This window comes from Notamacropus eugenii, chromosome 5, assembly GCF_028372415.1.
Source record: "Notamacropus eugenii isolate mMacEug1 chromosome 5, mMacEug1.pri_v2, whole genome shotgun sequence".
Taxonomy (NCBI): domain Eukaryota; kingdom Metazoa; phylum Chordata; class Mammalia; order Diprotodontia; family Macropodidae; genus Notamacropus; species Notamacropus eugenii.
Window position 1 is genome coordinate 345026266 of NC_092876.1, and position 24713 is coordinate 345050978.

At 39.3% G+C, this 24713-nt stretch overlaps 1 long non-coding RNA gene across 1 annotated transcript in view; it reads right to left on the bottom strand.

The window, feature by feature from the left end:
* The window catches only part of LOC140506564 (uncharacterized), a 90160-nt gene that overhangs the window by 53925 nt on the left and 11522 nt on the right, over nt 1-24713 (bottom strand). Inside the window, exon 2 of the long non-coding RNA XR_011967977.1 lies at nt 14635-14808. This is a non-coding gene — a long non-coding RNA (uncharacterized lncRNA). The remainder of the gene's footprint in view (nt 1-14634; nt 14809-24713) is intronic.

Sequence of the window (24713 nt, forward strand, 5' to 3'; positions counted from 1 at the left end):
GATGTCATGAAGGTGACTTTTTGACTTGCCAATGAATTGGATACAAGTGAGGCAGAGCTATCCAAGTCATCATCTCCATTCTTTCCTCCAGAGTCATTGGAATCCAGTGGCAAGACAAACGTCAAGATGCCCTCAACGCAGTGAGTAACATTGAGCTTTATAAATTAAGGTATTTCCCAGGTCTCTGTTTGCCTGAGGCCACTCCCATTGAATGACTGAGGGCTGGGTAAGAGTTGAGACAAAAGGTGACTCAGGAGCTGCTAGCTATTCCTGTGCTACAAGTGGTGAGCCCAGTTTCCTTTGTGTGCTTGTGGGAAATCATGCCACTGACTTGATAGGGTATATGTCTTATGCTACTGTTATTATTATACCACCCTAATAAATCTCCTTCAAAGCTAATTAAATCTGGCTGACTAATTGACAGCAACTGATATAATCATGGGGCCAAACATACTGGTAGAGGCTTATGAGCTACAGCTTCAGAAAACCATCCCTCAACTCCTCATGCATACTCTTATTATCCTAAGGAAAGATACAGTAGCCAAGCTATAGAGACTGAGCCTGCCAGTATGAGTCAGGATTGGGAGTATCTTCAGAGCCAGTACTGTACCAGGAACTCTTTTTCTCTGTAGAAATATGGATTCGGAGATCACATTAAGAATTCAAAGGAATTTTTTAAAAATTTAGCCAGTTCTCTACTCAGGAACTTGGGGCTTAAAAACAGTGAATTTGAATTTTCTTCTTAGGCTTCATACAAGCATGTGACTTCAGCTGCAAGCAATCATTACTGCCCCTGGTGGTCAGAGGGGAGGGGAGGAAGAAAAGTAACCCTTTTCCTCCCTTGTTGCACCCTAGAAGAAAATAACTCCTTAAGAGGTCACCAGAGAATATGACCAGCTTACTTTCATAGGTTGGGAGGAGGATCCTCAATTAGCCGATCACCAGGAGTTCTTGTGTCTGATCAGACGCCTCCAGGAATAGCTCACACCTTGGAATCTCTTCAGTTTTATCCTTCAATTAGGAATAAATTCTACTTTTTTTCATGTTCAGGTTCCACTTATTTTAGAAGCACAAACGACTGTAAGAGGATGTTCCCTGTGTATATGTCCCTCCGTGTCCCTCATTCCACTTATACTCTCTATTTAGGGGAGAGTTTGCCCCAGGTTTGAGAAATAAAAATGCTGCATTGATTGTAGATGCCATTTTGCAAAAATCATTTTTCCTTTGAATTGATTGTGTCCTCTGGCTAAATATAAAAGGAAAACACATTGGTGGGGACTCAAGATCTGTCTAAAGTGATGTAGACTCATAGAACACTTTGAGTCTAATGAGGGACCTACCCTCTGGAGGTAATGTTCTCAGGTGCGACAAGTAAGATATAACATACACATACACATATGCATGTATATACATATACGTACACACATGCATGTATATACACATACATGCATATGTATATATGCATGTATGTGTATACACACTTGAAATAATTTGGGAGGGAGCTCTAACAATTAAGAGAAGTCATGACAGTGAAAATTAAAGAATCTTTCAAGATAGTGGAGACCTGAGTAGGTTCATAGAAAGAAAGGGAGGAAATAGTGGACAAGGACAGATTAAAGATGATGGAAAGAAATGAAATAAATGGAACGTAAGGGCCCTGAGGAATTGAGAGGGAATAAATACTAAAGCAAATGCAGAAAAAATAATATTAGCAGGGAGTGAATTCTCTTTCTGGGAGACTGAAGGGCAGAATGAGTGAAAGGGTGGGGGGACTGTCATATATCACAAAGAAGACAGGGTGTAGGAGGGAGATTAGATTATGTGCCCTCAGTCTTCTCAGTTAAGTAAGAGGTGAGGTCATTGCCAAGACCAAAAACAGAGCCATGGAACTGGAGACGTGAAGAGAGATAGAAAATCTGCAAGAGCTGATAGAAGAAATGCCTTAGGGAATCCATGAAAATTAGGGTTCCAGAAGAAGACCAGGGCACAGCGGTGGAGGTTAGAATCGTTTTTCTTCCTCTAGCAGCAATCTGTCTGCTGACTCCCCCACCTTCCCAGGAATCTGCTCCTTCTTCTCGATAAGGCACTGGTGGCAGGGAGAAAAGTTCAAACCCTTTCTCAGGGAAGTGCTATTATAACCAAGTAATCATAATTAAAGATAGGGTGCAGGGATGGCAGCTCTATTTCATGGAAAGGATTTGCAGTCTCATTTGCATTTGAAAAACAATCTCATTAGACTGATGTATTAGATTATAAGAAATCCAGTACTAAAATATTTCAAAAGAATAATAACACTCTTTTTTCTGTGCCTCTGTCTCACACACAGAAAAACACACTTTTCCTATTGAAAAAAAATTTTTTTTTAGTAAGTGTTAATTGGATACCCCAATTGAAGTTGAATTTTGAAAGCACAAGCATTGTAGAATCATAGATACAGAGCTAAAACAGATCATGGAGGTCATCTGGTCCTACCTCCTTCTATTACAGATGAGAAAACTGAGGATCAAAAGGGCCAAAGAGGTAGTAAGAGGTTGATCTGGGATATGAATCCTAGTTTTCTAATTATAAACTAATTGTTCTTTCTTTTGTAAACAATGACTCTTCCAAAAATTCAGGTGAAGGATGGATTGAGAAAGTTATGGAATTAATACTGTTTAAAAATGATTTTGTGAAATTGTTCTAATATGTATTTGTAGCAAGAGGCGTGTCTCTGTGTGGCTGAAAGAGAGGCAAGAATAGACATATATTTAGCATCAACTCCTCCACACCTCCACTTTTCTCAAAGGGAAACTGATTCCTGCCATGAAGGGAAGCAGAAGATTGGGGCCAGTGGTTGCTCTGGTCTCCTCAGAGAGAAAGGGGTACCAGGTTAACATTATAGCTGTCTGTTCCTTTAAATATTATTGGGGTAGGGGATATAATTTTTAGGTTCTAGCTAAACTCCTAATTGTTATTTCTAAGTGGGGAAGGAGGGTCTCAAGCTTTATAGCCAAGGCTTAACTCCTTTCCTACCAGATAACAGTTCCAGAATAAACTTACAAGCAAATAGTAAAGAAATCCATTTATCTAAGTTGATAGCAAAACACAAGTCAGAGAAAGTACAAATATACATATTATCTGTATGCATACAGATAATACAGATTAGCTCAACTAAGAGAGAGAGAGAGTCTCTGATTCTAGCTATGGAGAAACTCTTCAAGCTCTAGAAAGCTGTGGATAGGATTATGAAGGTGACTGCCAGTCCCTCCCATGTTGGCTTTCTCCCAGTCCTTCTCCCCCCTTAGCCACCCGAAGTGGGGTTCGTATGCTCCATATTCTTTCTAAAAGTCAGAAACCAGTTAGATGACTCAATGGATAGAGCACTGGGCCCAGAGGCAGGAAGACTTGGCTTCAGATCCAACTCCAGACCTTCCTTGCTCTGACCTTGTGTGACCCTGGACCAATCACTTAAGCCTGTGTCTGGCTTAGCTTCCTCATCTGTAAAATTGAGGCAGTAATAACATCTATCTTTCAGGGTTGCGAGAATCGAAAAATGCCTGACACATAGTAAAAGTGCTATGTAAATGTTAGCTCTTAGCTATTAAAAGCTGCTGAACCCTAAGAGAGCCCAATAAGACTGACTATAGACTCTGTCTCTCTTTTTCTCCTCTCTCCCCTTGCCAGCTCCACTCAGTCCCTCACACAGGCATGGAACATTGATTTCCACCAATGAGAGAATCTAACAGCAATGGGTTTTGGGGTTGAGATTACCTATATATCTAGATAAATAGATAGATCAATCAATGAAGGGCAGGAAAGTGGGTAGGCAGATGGAAAACAATGACCTTGGGTTCAGTACTTTGTTTCCATACTTTCCCCCATCCCGTTCCATTCCATTGCAAGGGAGACAAAAAGACTTAGAGTTGAGAAACTGTTTTGGGAAGAGATTCTTGAATTCAGAGAGCATTTGGAAGTTTGCTGCAGGGTTGGCCTCTAAACAGATGCTGACCTAGTATAGTTTAGCAGTTAACCCCAGGTGTTCCAACAATGTACTGAGCTAGTTTGTAAGCAAGTGACCTTTCCAGATTGCAGAAAGTGTTTGAACACAGGTTAGGTGGTCACTTTTCAGGGAAGTTGCAAAGAGGATCCCTGCATGTGGTGGAAAAGTGGGATTAGGGGACCATGAAGGTCTTTTTCAGCACAAAGATGTCATGATAGCTTCCGTTTTCCTATGCAGTGACTATTTTTCTTTTGTTAGCAGCTTTTTATTTCTAGCTCTGTGAAAGGAGATATTCTTTGGCAATGCCTTTTTTGGAAATCTTTAAAAGGTCACTTCAGAAGGTGTTTCTTTCCTTATTATTTTTCCTATTGTGAGTATATCTGGTTGAGAGCAGTCAAAACAGCTCTGCTTCTGGATCTCTTAGGCAAAGGACCACCAAGGCCATATTGATTAATAAGGACCCAAAAAGAGATTTCCACAGAATCTCCAATAAATGGTTACTGAGCCTTCATCTGAAGACTTCCAGAGTAGAAGGATCCTATTGCCTCCCTAGATACTTTGGGGCAGTTCTCAGCACTTGAAATGTTTCTTCTGTATCAAGCCTAAATCTGTTTGCCCATAACTTGTATCCATATTTCCTAGGGCAAAAAGTATCATTGATCTAGAGTTGGAAAGGACTTCAGAAACCATCTAACCCAATCATCTCATTTTACAAATGAGGAAACTGAGGTGTGGGAAGATTTATTCTTTCAAGCAAGGGAAGCTAGGTGGTGCACTGGATAGAATGTCAAGCCTGGAGTCAGGGAGACTTGATTTCAAATCTGACTTCAGACATTAGCTGTGTGACGCTGGACAGGTCACTAAACCCTGTTTTCCTCAGTTTCCTCATTTGTCAAATGAGCTGGAAAAGAAAATGGCAAACCACTCTAGTATTTACTAAGAAAACCCCAAAATGGAGTCATGAAAAGTCAGAGATGACCGAAAAAAGAGAATGAACAACATTAAAACAAGATCTGTTATTGTGTGCCAGTTAGGCCCTGGTCTTATCTTCTGAAGCAGTAAAAGAGAAATCTTATTCTCCTTCTGTGTGTCAGAGTGCATTTTGGGCTTCTGAGCTATACTATTAAAGGCCATCCCTTCACCAGAAGGACAACTATGAAATCATAGGTTGGGACCAAAAAAAAAAAATGTAGTGGCCTAGTTCTTTTAAAAGGCAGTAACTTAAAGTCTTAGAGAGTTAATGAGGCATGTAGAGATTAAGAGATGACCCCAGGGTTACACAGCTAGAATGTGACTTGAACCTAGGACTTACTGACCTGTATTGATGATTGCAGCCTAGTTTGTCACAATTATGGATTTGGTGGGTATAGCTTTGGGTCTACTAATCTGTGGCATTTTAAATGTAAGACAAAATATTTTAAAAACATAAATAACATAGTTTTACTTGTAAATCAATCAATGTTTTTACACGTAAATTTGTGAACGAAATTTGAGATGCAATGATTTATTTTTTCCCTAGTGCCTGTTACGTTATTTTAATATAAAAGAGTTTATAGGATAATGAATCTAAAAGCTGAAGAGGGTCATCGGGTCCAATACTTCCATTTTACAGATGAAGAACCTGAAGACCTGCCCAAGGAAATCCCACATCAAAAGAGAGCATGGATTTCTACCCATGAGGAGAGAATCTCATACCCTTGGGCTTCAGGGCTTGGTTACATATTTGTAAATCATCTTGCTACTGGACACACATACACACACACACACAGATGTATGCATGTATGTATATGGGTGTATATGTGCATATATGTTATGTATGTATAGGTATATATGTGCATAAGTGTATATGTGTGCATGCATATGCATGTATATAGGTATATGTGAACATGTGCAGATGTATATATGTGTATATATGTATATAAGTGTATATGTATGACCAGTTAGATATATGTATACACATACATATGTGTATGTGGCTGGTTACATGTATATGTTTCTATACACATATGGCCAGCTGTATATGTATATATATACATGCATGTATGTGACCAGTTTTATTTATATATACACACACACATATAAACATACAGACAGATAGATAGATAGACAGACTGACAGACAGATGGATGGACAGATAGATAGATAGATAGATAGATAGATAGATAGATAGATAGATAGATAGACAGATAGACTGATTTCAAGGGCAAGAAAATGAATTGGTAGATGGAAGACAATGACCTTGGTTTAGTACTTTGTTCCTGTACCTTTCCCCTCCCCTTTCCTTTTCAGGGGAGACAAAAAGAGCCCCATGTTCTCTGATTTTAGACTCAGAATTCTTTCCATATGGCATGCTGCCTTCCCTGACTTAGCGATTTCGTGTTTGCTGTGACTCAAACACACCTGCTTCCTACATGGTAAATAGTAGCAACAGGTAGGATCCAGAGCCATAACTAAATCAGGATCTTGCCTCAACATACCCAAGTGTGGTGGGCACTACAGTACAAACATCCTTGTAACAACATAGAAACAACTGCTCCTGGCACCTATGCAACAGAAATAATTAGTTAAAAATAGGAAGCTACCAGAAGGCTCCCCCTAAGTGAGATCCTTCCTGGCCTGGGCTGGTCTTCTCTAGCAGTAACCTCACAGTGTCCCAGGGTCTCCATCTATATGTGTTTTTGTTCTAAGGTCTCTTCCCCTATATGGCTTTGTGTCTAGAGGTCTCTGTCAAACCTTTCTCTACTCCCACCCCACCCACACCCACTCCAACACTGCTCAATTGAATTGATCTTAAAAGATTTATTTGTTGAGATATTTTGTGTTATATGACATAGGAGCTAAAATTCCTGGTTATCACTTCACTGGGAGCTGTCCATAGTTGAAATTCATTCTTCATATAAAGGACTGGGGTTAGTAAGCATCAGGGTTCTAAAAGGATACCATTATGTTGACATGGATACACAGTGCTGAACAAGTCACATATGAACTCTTTGTACAAGCTTGAGCTTGTTTGGACATTTGGTTTCTTGAACTCTTCACTGACCTTGGACCAAGTTTCCTGTATGTTCTTGTATCCTGTCACTACTGTGTTGGCAAACTGTTCTGGATGCAGGACAGCACCTCCTCCCTCTGGCTCTGTTTTGCTTTTTATTTCATGCCAAGCTGCTTCCATTACAAATCTTTATACTCTGAACAACACATCTCTTGCTTCTGGTCCCTACCAACAAGGGCATCTATTCCCTGTGGACTGCCTTATCCGTACTAGGCCATCCTCCCAACACTGCATAGACTCTTTATTGCATCTTCTAGAGAGTTCAGGGAAATCAGCACACACATTTTAAAAATCATAATTTTTTTTCTGAATCCTAGCCATTTCTCAATTGTACTGCTATATTACTGAGAGGCAGCGTTGTGGCACAGTAAATAGAAAGCCACCTTTAGAATCAGAAAGACATGAATTCAAGTCTTGTCTCTGAGACCTACTAGCTATATGACCACAGGCAAATCAGTGTTCCAGACAACTTTCCATTCCAGTTTCTGAGCTACATTATTAAAGACCATCCCCTCATCAGAAGGACCACTATGAAGCCACAGGCTGGAACCTCTCCCCCCCCCAAAATCTGTAAATAATGAAAGCTAGTTAAATGAGGACATTCTGCTTAGAAAAAGAATTATCACAGTAAAAATGGGACTACAGAATGTCAAAAACTAGATAGACCCTTAAATACCAATCAAGCAATAAAAATTTAGTGAACACTTACCTTCCATGTACCAGGCACTGTGCTAAGCCTAGATTATATGCTTTTGTCTTATAGATGAAGAAACTGAGGTTCAAAGAAGTTAGGTGACCCAATCAAGGTCACACAGCCCATCATTGACAAAGTGGAGCCTTGAATCTAGATCTCTTGACTCCTAATGCAGTGCTCTCTCTACTATGTTATATACATATATAGATATATACATGTGCATACACATATATGTGTAAACTGTTTCTTCTTGCAATATATATGTGTGTGCATATGAATATTTACATATATACACACATATAGTGTGGATGAGAGAGTGAGAGAATCATCTCTCTTAGTCATTTTCTCACCAGTTACCTTGTTTCTAGACCAGAAATCATGTCCTAGAAGATTTAAACCTTTCATCTCTGGGGTTTCTGCCCTGGGATCTCATTGCCCTGTACCTCAATATAGCCCACTGTATCAGTCCAAGCTGGCTCCAGCCATGCTTCACTTAACTCCCCAGCTATCTTTTCATCATCTTCCTTGCCAATCCACATAACTTCCATACTGCCCCTTCCTCTCCTTTTCCTTCTCCTCCTCCTCTTCCCTCACCCTAGTTTTCCAGTTTTTGAACCATAATGAAATAAGGATGTGTAAATCTACTCCTCTGAGGTACTACTCTGTAACTTTCCAAACCAAAATAGTCTTCCCTGGTTACTACTTCCCTTTATGTGCCATCTCCTCCTATTAGAAGGGAAGCTCCCTGAAAGACAGCATTGACTGTGTTTCTATCTTTGCATCCCCAGTGCTGAACACAGTGTTTGGCACAAAGCAAGGGCTTAATAAAATGTTCATTCATTCATTCATCACACTGTCTGAGGCTGTGAACTTTATGCCTGAGCCCGTTGTCAGGACCTATGTTTAATGTTGCTCTCAGCTGGTTGTCAACAAAATCCCTTGAACCTGGTGGCCCAGTTGCAGCAAGTGCATTACCCTATGCTTGTCAGAGGAGAACAATCTTGAGAAGAACAGGTGGCTGTCCTTGGTACTTGAGTGGAACAAGGGAATTCCTTCCCAGAGTGAAACTGCACTGTGAGCTTCAAGTTGTTTCCATTCTCCATCTATCATGGTGTAATCACTCATGCAGGACCTTCTCCAAGAACCAAGGTTAATTACAATTGCAAAACTGCTTCTAGATTTGTCAGTGTCAGGGCCTTGCTTTCACTAGGCAGCCTTAGTTGCTTGTGGTTGGTCAGTGTGGCAGGCTGACAATTTTCACATTGCCAATTATCACCTAAAAGCAATTTTCACAATTTGCCCTCAATGTCAATTGTTCCAATAAGTAATTTTCCTTCTGCAGTCACTGCTCAAAAAATATCTGGCCATTGATTCACTCATTTAACAAATATTTATCAAGTACCTACCCAGTGTTTATGCACTGTGGGAGGTACTGTGTGGGACACAATGATGTCTATGACATCATCCTGTCCTTGGAGCTTTGAGTCTAGCAGTAGTTGATGAATAAGTGATCCCCATTTCCCATAGAAATTACAGAAATGTGCTTTACATCAGCTGGTGGAACAGAAAGGTTGCTGATTCAATTGATATTAGTAGGGCATTTTCAAAATGCACTCCCATTCATTATCTCATGCAATGTTCATGACAAGTATGAGAAGTAAACAAAGGTTGCAATGATTTTGACTATTTTAAAAATGAGGAAAATGAGGCTTAAAGATGCAAAGAGACCTAACAGAGATTACAGAGCTAGCAAGTAATAAAACTGAGACTAGAATCCAGTTCCTCTGAATCCCAGTCTAGCACTTAAACCATTATACCCTAGAGTCTCTTTAAAAAGGAAAGAGAGAGAAAATAGAACACCGAAAAAAAGCCTGAGGTCTTGGATCGGGCAGAGATATCAGAGGAAAAAGTGAAGGGGATATGGAGGTCAAAGAGAAAGACATACCCAAGAAACAGGAAAATAATTCAACCCACAAGAAATTGTGTTCAATGCTTTGGAGATACAAGGATGAATGACACATGGTGCCTGCCCTTGAAGAGATTAGAATATGATGATGTGTAAGATATATACATAAATAACTATGATATAAGTCAGAATGTGAGCAGTTCTATAAGACGCTGTGCTATAAGAAATGAGGAAACAGATGATTTCAAAGAGACATGCAAAGTCTTGTATGAACTGATGCAGAGTGACGTGAGCAGAACCAAAAAAAATTTATACTATAACATCAATATTATAAGATCAGATAATTCTGAAGACAATACTGTAAAAATAAACCACTTGAGAGCTGTAATAACTTGATGAACACAATAACCCTCCATGATTCTAACAGGGATGGGGAACCTGCAGCCTCACAATTGCAGCCCTTTGAATCCAAACTTCACAGAATAAATCCCCTTCATAAAAGGACTTGTTCTATACATCTTGGACTCAGTCAAAAGGCCACACCGAAGGACCGAGAAGGCCACAGGTTCCCCACCCCTGTCTAGAAGATTAATGATGAAGCATGCTATCCACCTCCTGACAGAGAGGTGGTGGATTCAGAGGTCAGAATAACACTTTTTAAAAAAAAATCAGCTAATGATGGAATTTGTTTTTCTTTTTTCCCAATAGAATAGAGATGAGGAAAAATAGATGTCTGTTAATTAAAAAAATAAGATTTACTTTTCAAAAATAATATGGTAAGTACAAATAAGAGGCCCAAAGTGTTATGAGAAATGTGAAGAGGAAGTGAACTCTCTTTCATATGGGTAAAAGGATGTCCTGGAGAAAGGGCTTCCTGGAAGAGATGACACATAAGTTGGCCTTGAAAGAAAAGAGGAATTTCAAAAGGGAGAATGGGGTAGGGGTGGGGGCAAGAAATCCATTCCAAAAATTGAGAAAGATGTCCTCAAAATAATAAGTAGCATCTATCTAAAACCATCAGCAAGCATTATATGTAATGGGGATAAGCTAGATGCACTTCTAATAAGATCAGGGGTGAAACAGGGATGTCCATTATTGCCACTGTTATTCAGTATGGTCCTAGAAATGTTAGCTTTAACAATAAGAGAAGAAAAAGAAATTGAAAGAATTAGGATAGGCAAAGAAGAAACTAAGATATCACTCTTTGCAAATGATATGATGATGAAAGAATCTTAGAGAATCCAGTAAAAAACAAAGACCAACAGAGAAATCCCATTTAAAGTTACTGTAGACACAAAAATTCAGGAAGGTGTAAGTCAAAGGGAGCAAGCAAGTTGGAAGCATGAGGAAAAGGAAACTAGTTGAGCACGATAATTGAGGAGCAAGTTGAATTTTTTTCTTTATGTTAAGCTAAAACCCTCCCTTATACTTTACAATTCTCAGATTTACTTCTTCCATACTTGAAATATTGAAGTAACTTGTAGCTCCAAACCTACAGCCCTGAGCTCACAGGGACCTGGTTGTCATTAGAGGCCTCTCAATCATTATTCAATAGTGGTGTATTTTTCCCCTACCAAGGATGTCCCCTGGCAACATCAAGGATCACTTGTATCATATATTAAAATGTTCCTTAACTCCCAAGAAAGCAAGAAGCTAGCCTGGCATGACTCTCCCAAAAGAAAAAAGTACTTTGTGGAACAGCTGAACAGTTATTTCACTTTCCCCTCTGACCTACACTGCATAATTTCATAAGGCTGGATCTCCTGGCAGGTCAAGACATGGCTTGTTCTTTCTTAGTCCTTCTGCCTGCAGCATCTTCCTACTGTTTTCTCCTAATAACAGTGTTTATTCTTCCCCTGAAAACTGGTATAGTTGCAAGAATCCCTTCATCCTGGGCAACTGTTTCTGACTCAGGAATCTCCTAATTCTTGAACTAATGAGGTAGCCACCAGTACTGGAAATATGTGTCTCTTAGGATCACAGTTCAGTCACCTGTGCGCAGGGGGAAAAACCTCACAAACAGAAGAGGCAACCAAGGACTTGAGGCAAGTCTCAGATTCATTTGCATCAACTCATTCTAGTGCCACTTCCTTGAGTGGTTAACTGTCATTGTTACTGGAGGAAGGGGAAAAGAAAGGAGAAAAAACTCCCCTCCTCCTTGACTGAAAATTCAAAGGAGAATCTACCTGAATCCCAGGTGATACATTCAAAAGAGAGAAAAGCATATTTTTCTCAGTCTTTTATATAGCCCAATGAAGAGGTCAGTTCTTCATAGCTCAGTCACTTCTCATCTATAGTACAATCTCCCAGGCATGAGGAACAAGTACTTTTCAGAAGCTGCTAGTCACACATGTCCTTTAACAAGGAGCAAGTCCATATGTCCCAGCGAAAGGGAACAAAGTGTGCATGCCCAGCTTAGAAGGAAAGTATTCTAGTCCAACTTCCATTGTTAGAACAAAACAAAGGGCACAAAAAGAAAGTGTGCTTCAGTCTACAGTCAAGTATACTTTCCTCTTTCTCTGGGGAGTACAGGATGGAGAGAGAGGTAGACCCCAGAAGAGGAGCTGAAAGGAGATCTTTTTTTTTTTTGCATTCTTTTTAAAGATAAATTTGGTAAAACTTAAGAATGTCCTAGAAAAGGGTGATGTTTTTAATAACATACCTCAACTTCAGGTGGTTTGGGAAGTTATATAATAGACAGCCCTAGGATGCTACATATGTGTAGGAAGCTGTGACTCCTGATTGGCTGAGAGGTCCCTGAGCCCAAGATGCTGCATACAGCATAATGTAATGAGTTTTTAGAGATATTTCAGAGAAGACCACCCAGAAGGGGAATCAAGAGGGAAGGAGAAAGAGTTGAGAAGAGATAAACTTCTGAATATTTAACAGGAGTTTTCTGAGTAGTAGATGTGGGAAAAGCAGCTTGTTAATATGTCTCCTGACTTCTTGGACCTACTCTCCCTAAAGACCGCTAAAAGTGGATTTCTTTAGTGGAGATCTTTCTTTTCTTCACTGAATTGAGATTTTATCTAGCTCCTGAATCTAGTATTCTATTTATTCTTGTGTTTTCCATTGTTTACCCTCATCTACATAATCCTCCCAGTTTCTGTTTTTACTGACTTTTTGACAATTAATAATAACTAATGCTTTTCTAGCACTTATTACATGCTGGGCACTGTACCAAATGCCTTACAATTGCTATTTCATTTGGTCCTCACAACTATCCTGGGAGGTAGGTGTTATTATCCCCATTTTATAGATGAGGAAACAGAAGCAGACAGAGGTTAAATGACTTACCCAGGACCCATAGTATATTCATTCTTCATTGCTGAAGAAGACCATGCCATCAGAGAAATGATGACATGACTTGCACTTGACTTTGTTTTGAGTGAGGGAGGGCTGTGCAGGTCACCAGCCTCACTTCTCCTCCAGAGTCATCTGAATCCAGTGACCAGATATTCATCAGGATGACTGGAGATGACCCAGGATGAAGCAATTGGGGTTAATTGACTTGCCCAAGGTCACACAGCTAGTGAGTATCAAGTGTCTGAGGTGAGATTTGAACTCAGGTCCTCCTGACTCCTGGACTGGGGCTCTATCCACTGCACCACCAAGCTGCCCTTTACCCAGGACCACATATCTAGTAAAGTATCTGAGTCTAGATTTGATCTCAGGTCTTCCTGATGCTAGGTCAAACACTCTAATTACCGTAACACCTAGTGGCCCTGAATACATTTGTTTGCTGTCTCTGATTATCTTTTGTGTAGCAAGTGTTTGATGGGAGGGAGCTAAGGCTGTCTAGGGACCAAGCTAACTGTCCCCCTTAGAGTGACCAGGAAAGTGGTTTATATCCTGATCCCCCAAAAGAAAATGACATTCCTGGACTGCAAATATCTATTATGCAGCAGGTAGATACAATTCTAGCCCAATCTCTTGAAGATCAGAAAGTGAAGGAGCAAGTGGCCAGCCACAGCCCCGTTGCTGCTTCAGACAGGCAAGTCACAGCCTCCCTTGAAGATGTGAAATGGGGTGTTCCAGATCCTAGATCTTATCTTTCTAAAAAAAAATCTCTGCAATGTGGGGCTGACCTGAGTCCCTGAAACCTCAGGTAAAACTTGTTTAACTTTAGTACTGGAGACAGCCAAGTCAATGAGGTGTGCAAGAAATAACCAAGGAGTTTTAAGGTAAGGAACAAGAATGAAAGGGACAGGGATGAATGTTGACAGCAAAGACAGAGCTTAAAAATGTAGGACTGAGTAAGTACTAATGGCAGTGGATGTATGTATAAAAAACATTCTTGTTCCCCAGATGCCTTCCGCTTCCTACAGCCCTCTCAGTATTTCATTTCTGGATTTCCTCTTACTTCTTGTTAAGTCCTTGTCATGCTTGCTACTGATGGCTCCCAAAATAAATGCAGTTCAAAAAATAAAAATAAACCTCATCATGCTATGAAAACAAATTCCAGGGACAGCAGGAATACAGCTAGAGCCAATAAGGAATTAATCCCTGGGGCTTCCGGTTCCTGCTCTAAAGCTGGTTAACAGCGGGTTTTGGGGTGGGGGGGAGCAGTGCTGCTGAAGAATTCCAGTGGCCCTTACTTAGCTGGCTGTTCAATCAGATCTGGCCTTGAAATTTTGTCTGTACTCCACATCCCCATCAAGTCTCAGTCCCCCTTTGTCCTTTCTGTCTTGGACCCTAGGGTGAGAGCCCTCCAGGGTGTTAGAAGGAAAGAAGGTCTTCCCTGTTAGGGCCTCAATCAGTGTCTGGCAGCTGGATTAGCTTCTTTACCCTCAGGCTGATTCATCAGGCTTAGTCTATGCAAACAGATGGAAGTTATATTTCAGTCAGAATGTATTTTAAAAACACATATTGAAAACACTCAATTGGGAACCTTGGATGTGACAGGATTTTGATGAAGCATTGATGAGCTGAGAAACCTGGCTTATTGCGCGGTCAAACAGTTTCACCTCAAATTCATTCAATTTAAGTCAATGAGTATTTACCGTGTTGGCTGTTGTAGGGGATAGCACAGAAGCAGAAAGAAGGCATCTTTTCTATCCAGTGGAGAGTGGAGAGCAGTGAGGGAGAATCAGAAGACCCGGATGAAAGAAAGCATTGCCCGGCCACTTTCTTGTGCAACCTTGAACAGGTGACCTATCCTGAGGCGATGTTAGTTTCTGGAAGGATAAAGTGAGATTAATAAGACTAACACTACTGCCAACAGCCCCAAAGATGCTTTTAGTGAGTCTCCAGAAGGTGTGTCTGCATGTCAATACCTTCACTTAACTATAAAAGTCAAACATTTTATCTACATATACAATAGTCCACCAAACACTGAACATAAGAGAATAGGGGCAGAATAGTAACTTGTCACAGGATCATTTCTATTGAAGCCCCAACAAAAAAGAAGAGGCTGGAATAATAATAATGGTCTTGATAGCAGAAGAGAACTGGTACATTTGTGATGCTTTGAAGATTGCCAGGAATTTTTCACATGTTATCTCACTTGGATCTCATGATAGTTTTGTGACATGTTTTTACAGATGAGGAAACTGAGGTCAGAGAGGGTAAGCAAGTCACCCATGGTCACACAGCTAGTTAATATCAGAGTTATGATTTGAATCTTGCCTCACAGGATGGTTGTGAGACTCAAATGAAATAATTCCAGGAAAGTGCTTTTTGAGTGGAAAGTACCATAGAAATGCTCATTATTGTGCCTATCATGATAATGTCTATTATTATACTTAATATTAGTAGCAGCTCATACATTTTAAGCAGGAATGTAGTGTATTGGAAAGAATCAAAAGATTTGGGTTCGAGTTCTAACTGCCACTCACTGCCTGTGTGACCTTGGACAATTGCTTTACTTTTCTCAGTTTTAGTTTCCTCATGTGTAAAATGAAGAGGATGGTCTAAATGTTCTTTAAGGCTCTTTTCAGCTCTGATATTCCATGATTTTTATAATATTTTCTTATTCTGAACTGTAACTCCAAAAAAGAGCATCTTCATATACAACGCAGAACACAAGCTTTCACATGAAGTCACGAATCTCTATTTCATACCATGTGCCCTTTTTTAAAAGTATTATAATAACTTCATATATGACCCTTAAAGCTTCTCTGTTTGCCTATGCATCCTTCTAAAAATTTTTATGTTCTTTCCTGTGCATTTTTTAAAATGTTTAAGTCTCTCTCCCTCTCTCTTTTTTTGGAGGGGGAGGATCAATATTACTATCCTCAATTTTCTCCAGCCCCAATTAAAAATAGAGAAAGAAAAAAAACTCAGCATAACAAATTAATATAATCAAGCAAAACAAATCCACATAGAGGCAATGGCCCCAAATCCATGTCACCTCCTGCACCTTGAGTCCCTCACCTCTCTGTCAGCAGTAATATGCTTCATCAAAGGGATTTGGTTAACATGGTTAGTCATTGCTTCGATCAGAATTCTTAAGTCTTTCAAAGTTGTTTCTTTATAATGTTGTCCTTGTATGAGCTCTCCTAGTTCTTCTCATTTCATTCTGCATCAGATCATATCTTCCAGGATTCTCTAAAATAATCTCTTTTATCATTTCTTACAGTGTCTTTTTAAAAATCCCTTGTTCTAGGGGATGGTTAGTTGCACAGAGAAGGAAAGATATATTCAGAGATTCAGGTAATATAAAACAAAAAAATACCAATAAAATGTCTAAAGAGAATCACAGAGAAAGAGGGGGGATGATCCAGGAAATAAATACCTTGAAGAAAGTGGAGGGGATGGGATCAAAGGATCATAGGTGAAGAGCTAGAAGGAATTTCAGAGATCATCCCAACCCTCTCATTTTACAGATGAGGAAATTGAGGTCTAGAAAGGTTAAGTCAATTATTCAAAGTCACAGAATTAATAAGTTTCAGAGACAGAATTTAAACCCAGTATTCTTTGACCACAATACAGAATTCTTTCCACTGTACTGTGTGTGCTATCTCCCTAGGTGGCAATGACAAGGAGAAAGCTCACTGGGGCAACAATCAATCGATCGATCAATCGACATTTATTAAGTGCCTAATATGTGCCAGGCCCTGTGCTAAGCGCTGGAGACACAAAAAGAGGCAAAAGACAATCCCTGCTCTCAAGGAGCTCACAATGTAGTGGGAGAGACAACATGCAAATAAACACATATGAAGCAAGGTATAAATTATATTACACAGGACAAATAGGAAGTAAATAACAGGCAGAAGGCACTGGAACAAGAGATATTATGGGGGATCCTCTCTTGTACGCTATCTCCCCAATTAACTTTAGGTAACAACTATCTTATACTACTACTGTGATCCTCCATCTCATTAATAATTATTCTGAATATTAATACTAAGAATCATTTATCTGAATCAAAATTTGAACAATTATATTCAATTGAAAATATATAACACACACCATCATATTATTCTCTAATTATAAATCCAATGAGGCTATAAGTTCTCTGAGGCCAAAGATATTATCTTTTGTATGCCCATATAAGTTATGCACATACAAAACACTCAGTAAATGTTTATTATGTTGAGTTGAAACTAACTCTGTGCTTCTGGAATTAGATGGATTACAGAAAAGATGAAGGTTCTCAGGTATGAGGTATCCCCAAAATCATAGTGCAGTTGTAAGCAATTAAAGCTATTAAAACGTAAAACTGTACTTGGACTTTGGGGACACCTTATATGCTGAGCTGAAAGGGAGCATATAGGAAGCAGTTCATTAAAGATAAGCAGTAAGGTCAGAGGGAGGAATCCTACTGAGTACATTAGGGAGTCTGTCAACATTTTGCATGCAAGAATGCAGAATGAGCTCAACACAAAAAATGAGTGAGCAGCACACAGCAGTAAGGAATGGAGATCCTTACTAAAGGAGAATTTTGCCCCCTACCCCTACTCCAGAAGTAGGAGGCTGCTGCTGATTTTGAGGCTGGTCACTTGACATTTTGCTGAGGTACGTATAAGTCTGTGGGAGAGAAAGAGTGAGGACTCATCTTTCTCCCATGGCACACCTGTGTGTTCCATGGAAGTTTCTCTGTATATGTGAAAGTCATATGGAAGTTTCTGTTCCTCTTAGGGTTTAGTCAGTTCCAGAAGGCAAACAGGGACCGTGTCCTGTATCTTTGTATGGGTTGTGGAAGTTCTGTTAAGTCATTTCTGTCTGGGTCTATGGAAATAGGTAACAAATAGGGTTGTCCTATTGTAAAATAACTCACGCCTATATAGTCATTTAAAGGTTATAAAATACCTATCTCAAAAACTTCCATGAGGAAGTAGTATTTTTACTCATACTTGACATGAAGTAGACATGACTGAGGAAAAATGTCCCTGGGACTTCATTTCCTATAATGTTTAAAAAGAATTCTCAGGGTTATACTTCCCAGCAGGCTGTACGTCTGGCCACAAGTTGGAGGGGGAGGAAAGTACCATCTGTTTTAAAAAGGAGTGGGAAACTGCAGACTTCAGAGAGCTCATCAGCTCACATGAGTTTCATTACCATCTCTATCCAGATGAATCACAGATCTTTACATCTGGCCTCAGTCTTTTGCCTCCACTTCAGTACCATACTAGTAGTTTCATATGTGTGTGTATGTATGTATGTATGTATCTATCTATCTATACATATGGGAAACACCCTCCCCAAACCATTTTGAACCCCCAAGATCTGAGAAACGTCAAAAACCTGGATTGGTCAATCAAGAGTGGCATTGTGGCCCACTCTGAGCTTAATCTACCATAATCCTTTGCAATACTCTGGCATAATACCTTGCTTTCTGAATGAACTGAAAATGCCCCTTCCTGTGTCAACACTACAAGGTCAGATGAAGCTAACCAGGAGCATTCTTCTGTTTATGACCACCAAGGACAAGGCACCTTCATCAGAACTACCTTGAATAATGGGACTTTTCTTATCTTAATATTTTATGAACATATACTATGTTATGTCATGTTAATGGTAAAGGAAACACAGATATCCTGGGTTAAATTTCAATTGACACTTTGTCAATTCTTTTACCTTATTATATTTACAACCTATTCAGTTAAGAAAATCCCTTTCTTGTGCCATGGTTAAATATATATGGAGATCATAAATTTGAGTGACACAGATATCCTGAGTTGGGATTGTTCTAAAACATATTTAAGGCTTCTCATTTTTTTATCACACAGTTAAAATTTAAGTTTTGGCTCCATGTACATGTATCTGCTAGCTTTAAGGTAAAAAAAATATGAATTTATGTATCACCTAGCCTATTTGTTTCTTTTAACCAAACTTTCAGGTCAGCTACACATACATACATGTGTGTGCATGCACACATGTATGTTTATGTATGTGTGCATGCAAGTATGTATATGTGTATACATACATGTATATATGCCACTTAAAACTGATGTCCCAGGACCATCTCAAACTCAACATATCCAAAACTGAATTCCTTATCTTTATCCCCTCCCTTTTAAAAAATCCTTTCTGTTTTCTGTCAAAGGTACCACCATCTTTCTAGTCTCCTAGCTTTATAACCTCAATATTATCCTCAAAACTCCTGAATTTCCTTCACTCCCAAAACCTAATCAAATTTTCTTGATTCTATAATATCTCTTGTGTTTGATTCTTTCTCCATTCACATAACTACCACGTTAGCTGAAGCCCTTATCTCCCCTCTCCTAGACTACTGCAAACGTCTTCTAACTGGGCTCTCTGCCTCAAGTACTCTCCACTATAATCTATCCTATACACTGCTGCCAAAATGATTTTCCTTATGCACAAATCTAACCATATCACTCCCCTATTCTAGCAACACCAATGGCTCCCTATTGCCCCATGAATAAAACATAGAGACTTTTGTTTAGCTTTTATAGGTCTTTGCAACCTATTGATCTTTTTTAGCCACACTGAATATTACTCCCCATCCCAGACTCTGATATGGCCAAACGTCCTTACTCAGGTCACTCCATTTCCTATCCCTGGGTCTTTGAAGTAGCCACCACCCCCCAAACCCTCCCTCCTAGAATATATTCCCTCCTCATCTCCATCACACAGAATCCTTCTCTTCCTTCAAGGTTCAGCTTATGCACAACTTTCTACATGAAACTTTTTCTTAGTTTAACAACTACCTTGTACATTCCCTCTCAAACTACCTTGTATTTAACTATATGGCATTTATTTGTATTTATTCTCATCTTTTACATGCTTTATAAACAAACTTGTTTCAATTCCTAGAATGTAAACTACTACGGGGGCTAGCTGAGGAAAGCTGGTTGGGACATTTTCAGTGTAAGCATTTACACCTTGAGAATCTATAACTCAGGGCTCGGTTTATTGTTTTGTTGATTAAGACTTTAGAAAATGATAGAAAAAATGTTAAAAATACAGATTAAACTTGAAAGTGTGTCACCAATACATCCTTTTTTTCCCAGAGAGACAATTGTTAAATATTTACCAGAACATCACTAGTAGAGACTATTTCATTCTTTGTATTTTTATCCTTAGCAGCTAACATAGCACTTGGTATGTAGTAGGCACTTAATAAATGCTTGTCCATTGATTAATCAGGGTGACAAGGCAGGAGGAGCAACATGTGTTCCCTGTACCCAGCAACCCTGGAAGAATCCTGCTTGCTCTAGAATAGATCTAGGAGGATCCTGTATATCTTCACCTACCTCCAGAGACCTTCACAAAACTCCATAAGGCAGGATGTCATTTGATTTTAAACTTTTACCATTGTGCCATGAGAGCTAAATATAGTGTGTTCCTTTAGGTATTAGGGAAAAAATTGATTATAATACCCCCCTGGAACCTATAAAAAGAGTACACAAATTTGTGTAAAGGGGCAGAAAAGGATTCCAGTATTTGATTTTTCTCTTGATCTAAATTCTTTTAAAGGCGTAATTAAGTGTTTTTATTATTCAGTCTGTGAATAGAGTATGGCATTTTAGGTTCTTGGACTATGATTCATAAAACCAATTACCTAAAATAGGAAGAAGAAGAAGAAGGAGAAGAAAAAGAAGAAGAGGAAGAAGGAGAAGAAGAAGAAAAAGAAGAGGAAGAAGAAGAAGAAAGGAGAAGAAAAGAAGAAGAGGTAGAAGGAGAAGAAGAAGGAGGAGGAAGAGGAGGAGAAGAAGAAAAAGGAGGATGAGGAGGAGGATTTATATAGCACCAGAAACTATCCTAAACTCTTTGCAAATATTATTTTATTCTCACAACAGCCTTGGAAGGCAAGTGTTATTATTATCTCTATTTTACTGTTGAGGAAACTGAGGCAGATAGAGGTTAACTTATGGCTACTAAATGTCTGATATGAACTCAGGTCTTCCTGACTCTAGCCCTGCCCCTCTATCCACTGCACCACCTACTTAATGAAGCAAGATTTAGTGGGGCTTGCCCAAATCTCCTGTTTGAAATTCCAGTGTTCTTTCTCCTATACCCAGCTGCCTCTCACCTGAGCAAAGAGTTGCCCATCAAGTTTGCTTGGCTGCTTTCCATGTGTTCCCCATTCCAGAAGCACAACTTACTGAAGGTTTCTTTACCCCAAGGCCTGAAACTGTAGCAGCAAAATCCTGTGACTGGCAATGAGAGAAAAATAAAGATTGCTGAGCCACAACCTTGTTGTTCAACCCAGGCTGAAACTGACAGCATGAATATGTAATGGGTGAGCCTCCACTTTGGAGTCCAGAGGTAGGAGCCAAGAGGGCAGGCAGCAGGTACAATGCAGGATTACAGTTAATTTAATGTATTACAGTGGCTCATCAAAAGGTCAGAAAAATAAGGCAATCAAAGATGTGGGGGAAAAAAGAGTCATGAGTTGGACTTGGGAGAACGTGAGCTGGAGGCAAAGTCAAATTAAAAGGCAGAAGTGGATCTGTGGGAGGCAACATTCAACAGTGACAATGATTGGGAGTGGGTGATAGAGATTGATGGCACGGACTCTAAACGATGAAAAGTGGAGACAGGGTAATGAATCAATGGTCTGGAATTATCCCTGGGAAGCAAGGAGAAGGGTAACTTTGGCATCTCATAAAAGAAAGAGCACTGAAATTACTGTAAAATGCAAATGAATAAGCAATCTAAGTATAAAAAAATCAAATCATAAACTTAGAAGGAATGAAGGAAAGTGCTTTTGACAACCATGATTAGAAATTAATAATCAGTCAAGGGACTGAAGTGATTTCAAAAGACAAAACATAATTATATAAAATTAGAAAGCTTTTGCATGAATAACTCAGTGTGGCTAGGTTAAGAGAGCTTATTCAATAAAAAAAAATCTTTGCATTAAGCATATATGATAAAAGCTTGATGTCCAAGATATATAGGAAATTGACAAAAATGTATAGCATATGCCATTCCCCTATGGATAGGAAGTCAAGTAATAAGAACAAAAAGCAATGCAGTGAACACTCATATGAAAAAGTGTTCAAAATCACAAATGATCAAAGAAATGCAAATTTCAATTACTGAGTATCAGCATCTCATCTCCAACAAATGGAAAAAAGATGATGAAAGTTGAAAATGCTCAGTGTTGGAAAAACTGTGGGGATGTAGGCACATCAATACATCATCGGTGGGACTGTGAATTAATCCAGCCATCGCAGAGACCAGTTTAGAGTCATGGGAGAAAAGTTTCTAAACTCTTCATAGCTTTTGACCCAATCATCTCACTACTGGGAACATACCCCAAAGACGTCAATGACAGAAAGGTCCCACAAATGCTATTCATAGCAACACTTTCTGTAGTAGGCATAACAAACAGGCAAAATCCTTGGAAACAAAGTAGGTGTCAATAGAGATGGCTGAATAAATTATGGTATGAAAATACAATGGAAAATGATTGTGGCACAAGGGTCAATGTATATGAGGCAATCGAAGATACACGGAAAGACTTGAATGAGCAAAGAAAGTAAATCCAGCAGAATACTATACACAATAAGCGTACACAATGACTATAAAATAAAATACACAGCGAATAGAATAGCATGTTTGATCATCACACTAACAGATATCAGAGCTTGGCACTGATCGGTCATACTTCTGATGATTGGTATTTGATCTCTTTTGACCTCCATCTGCCTTAGTTTCCTCAACTGTAAAATGGGGATAATAATAGCACCTACTTCACAGGGTTGTTGTGAATGTCAAATGAGATGATATTTATGAAGTGCTGAGCAGTGCATGGCACATAGTGAAAGCTTAATAAATGTTTGTTTCCTTCTGCTGCCTCTTGGCAGAGAGATGGTGGATCATTGATGTAGGATGTTAGAGACTGTCAGTTGCAGTTTCTATATTGAATAGTTTTGCTTAAATTTTTGAGGTTTGGATTGGTGGTTCACTTTTGGGGCGAGGGGTATTCTAAGAGAAGATATGACTAGATGTGTCTGGGGGGGAGGAGATGTAATTGCTGGATTATCTAAAAAATGATTGTAGCCTAAGGAAAAAAATTTTAAATAAGAAGATATTAAGAAAAATAAAAAGAGCCCTGGATTTGAAGTCTTCTGATTATCACAGTTCTATCATACACCACCTTTGTGACCCTGGGAAAGTTACTTCTATTTTAAAAATTCTGTTTCCATATCTGTAAAGTTAGAGAATTGGACTAGCATTTAATCTCTAACCTTTTGTGGTCCTTGCCCACTGAGAAAGTGTCAGAATGTAAGGTCCCTTTGGAAGGAGTTGATGGTAGGTGAGAGATCTCTGGAGAACAAGGTGTTTTTAAGAGGAAGAGATGAAGAGGTCGTACATAGGTTAAGACTAACAGGGAATAATTTTTCCTGAGGAATAAATCTGATCATGTTGCTCTCCTGGTAAAAAAAATATTCAATGGCTACATATTATCTCTAGGATAAAACTCTAATTTCTGTGCCAGCACTGAAAGCCCTCTACAATCTTTCTTTCTAGCAACATTCCAGTTTTATTTCAAATTATTCCCCTTCAGATGATATAATGTGTTTAAGCCATTTTTGCCAATTTTAAGGTGCTATATAAATTGAATGATAATCATCATCATTACTAACATTAAGTTGTGTGTGCACTCTACCCAGCTGTACTACGCGCTGTTTCTATCACTGAACATTTTCCACCTTTTCTCATTTCCTCAAGCAGATGCCTCCCTATGCCTGAGAGCGTCCTCCATCCTCACCTCTGTCCCTCAGAATTCTTAGCCTACTTCAGAGCTCAGACAGGTACCTGAGTGAAATGTTTCTGATTGCAATCTGATCACTAATTCAGTCTTGGATGCTCAACCCCCTCAGCATCCTCCCGTCTCTGATAAGACTCCTACTAAAGTGTTTGATGGGAGGGAGCTAAGGCTGTCTAGGGACCAAGCTAACTGTCCCCCTTAGAGTGACCAGGAAAGTGGTTTATATCCTGATCCCCCAAAAGAAAATGACATTCCTGGACTGCAAATATTTAATATGTAGCAGGAGGACACACTTCTAAGCCCAAAAAGCTTTCCTTTATGGAGGGCAGGTTTCCAGCTCACTTTTTACTTTCCATCTGCATTCCTACCTGACTTTAACTCCATGGAACAAGATGCCCTCACTCTGGTATCCCTTGGCGTTCCCCCTCCTCCCCCAGATTTCTATTGTACGTTTTCTTCTCCCATTAAATTGTAAACTCCTTGAGGATAGGGGCTGTTTTTCCTTTTCTTATTTGTATCTCCATCATTTAGCACAGTTCCTGGCACACAGTAGGTGCTTAATAACTTTTTATAGAATTGAAATTCCCTAGTTATTAGTACACTTTTTCTCAACAAATTACCTTATCTATGTACATGTAGTAGCCTCCCCATCCCCCCCAGAAGAATGCAATACATATATTGAGAACAGCCAGTCACTCAGTCAATAAGCATTTTTAAAAACACTTACGATGTGCCAGGCATTGTTCTAAGAAATGGAGATGGTGAATGAAAATGGATACTCTGACTACCTTGATTTGCTTGAGTCCCCCAGTTATCCAGGAAACTGAGAAGAGCTGTATGCGACTGGCTGTATTAGCTAAGATACAGAGCAGCTTGACATACTAACAATCCTTTTCAGTGACTGAAAGTAAACCTAGCTGGACATTCAGAAAATCAGTCTCTCTGAAG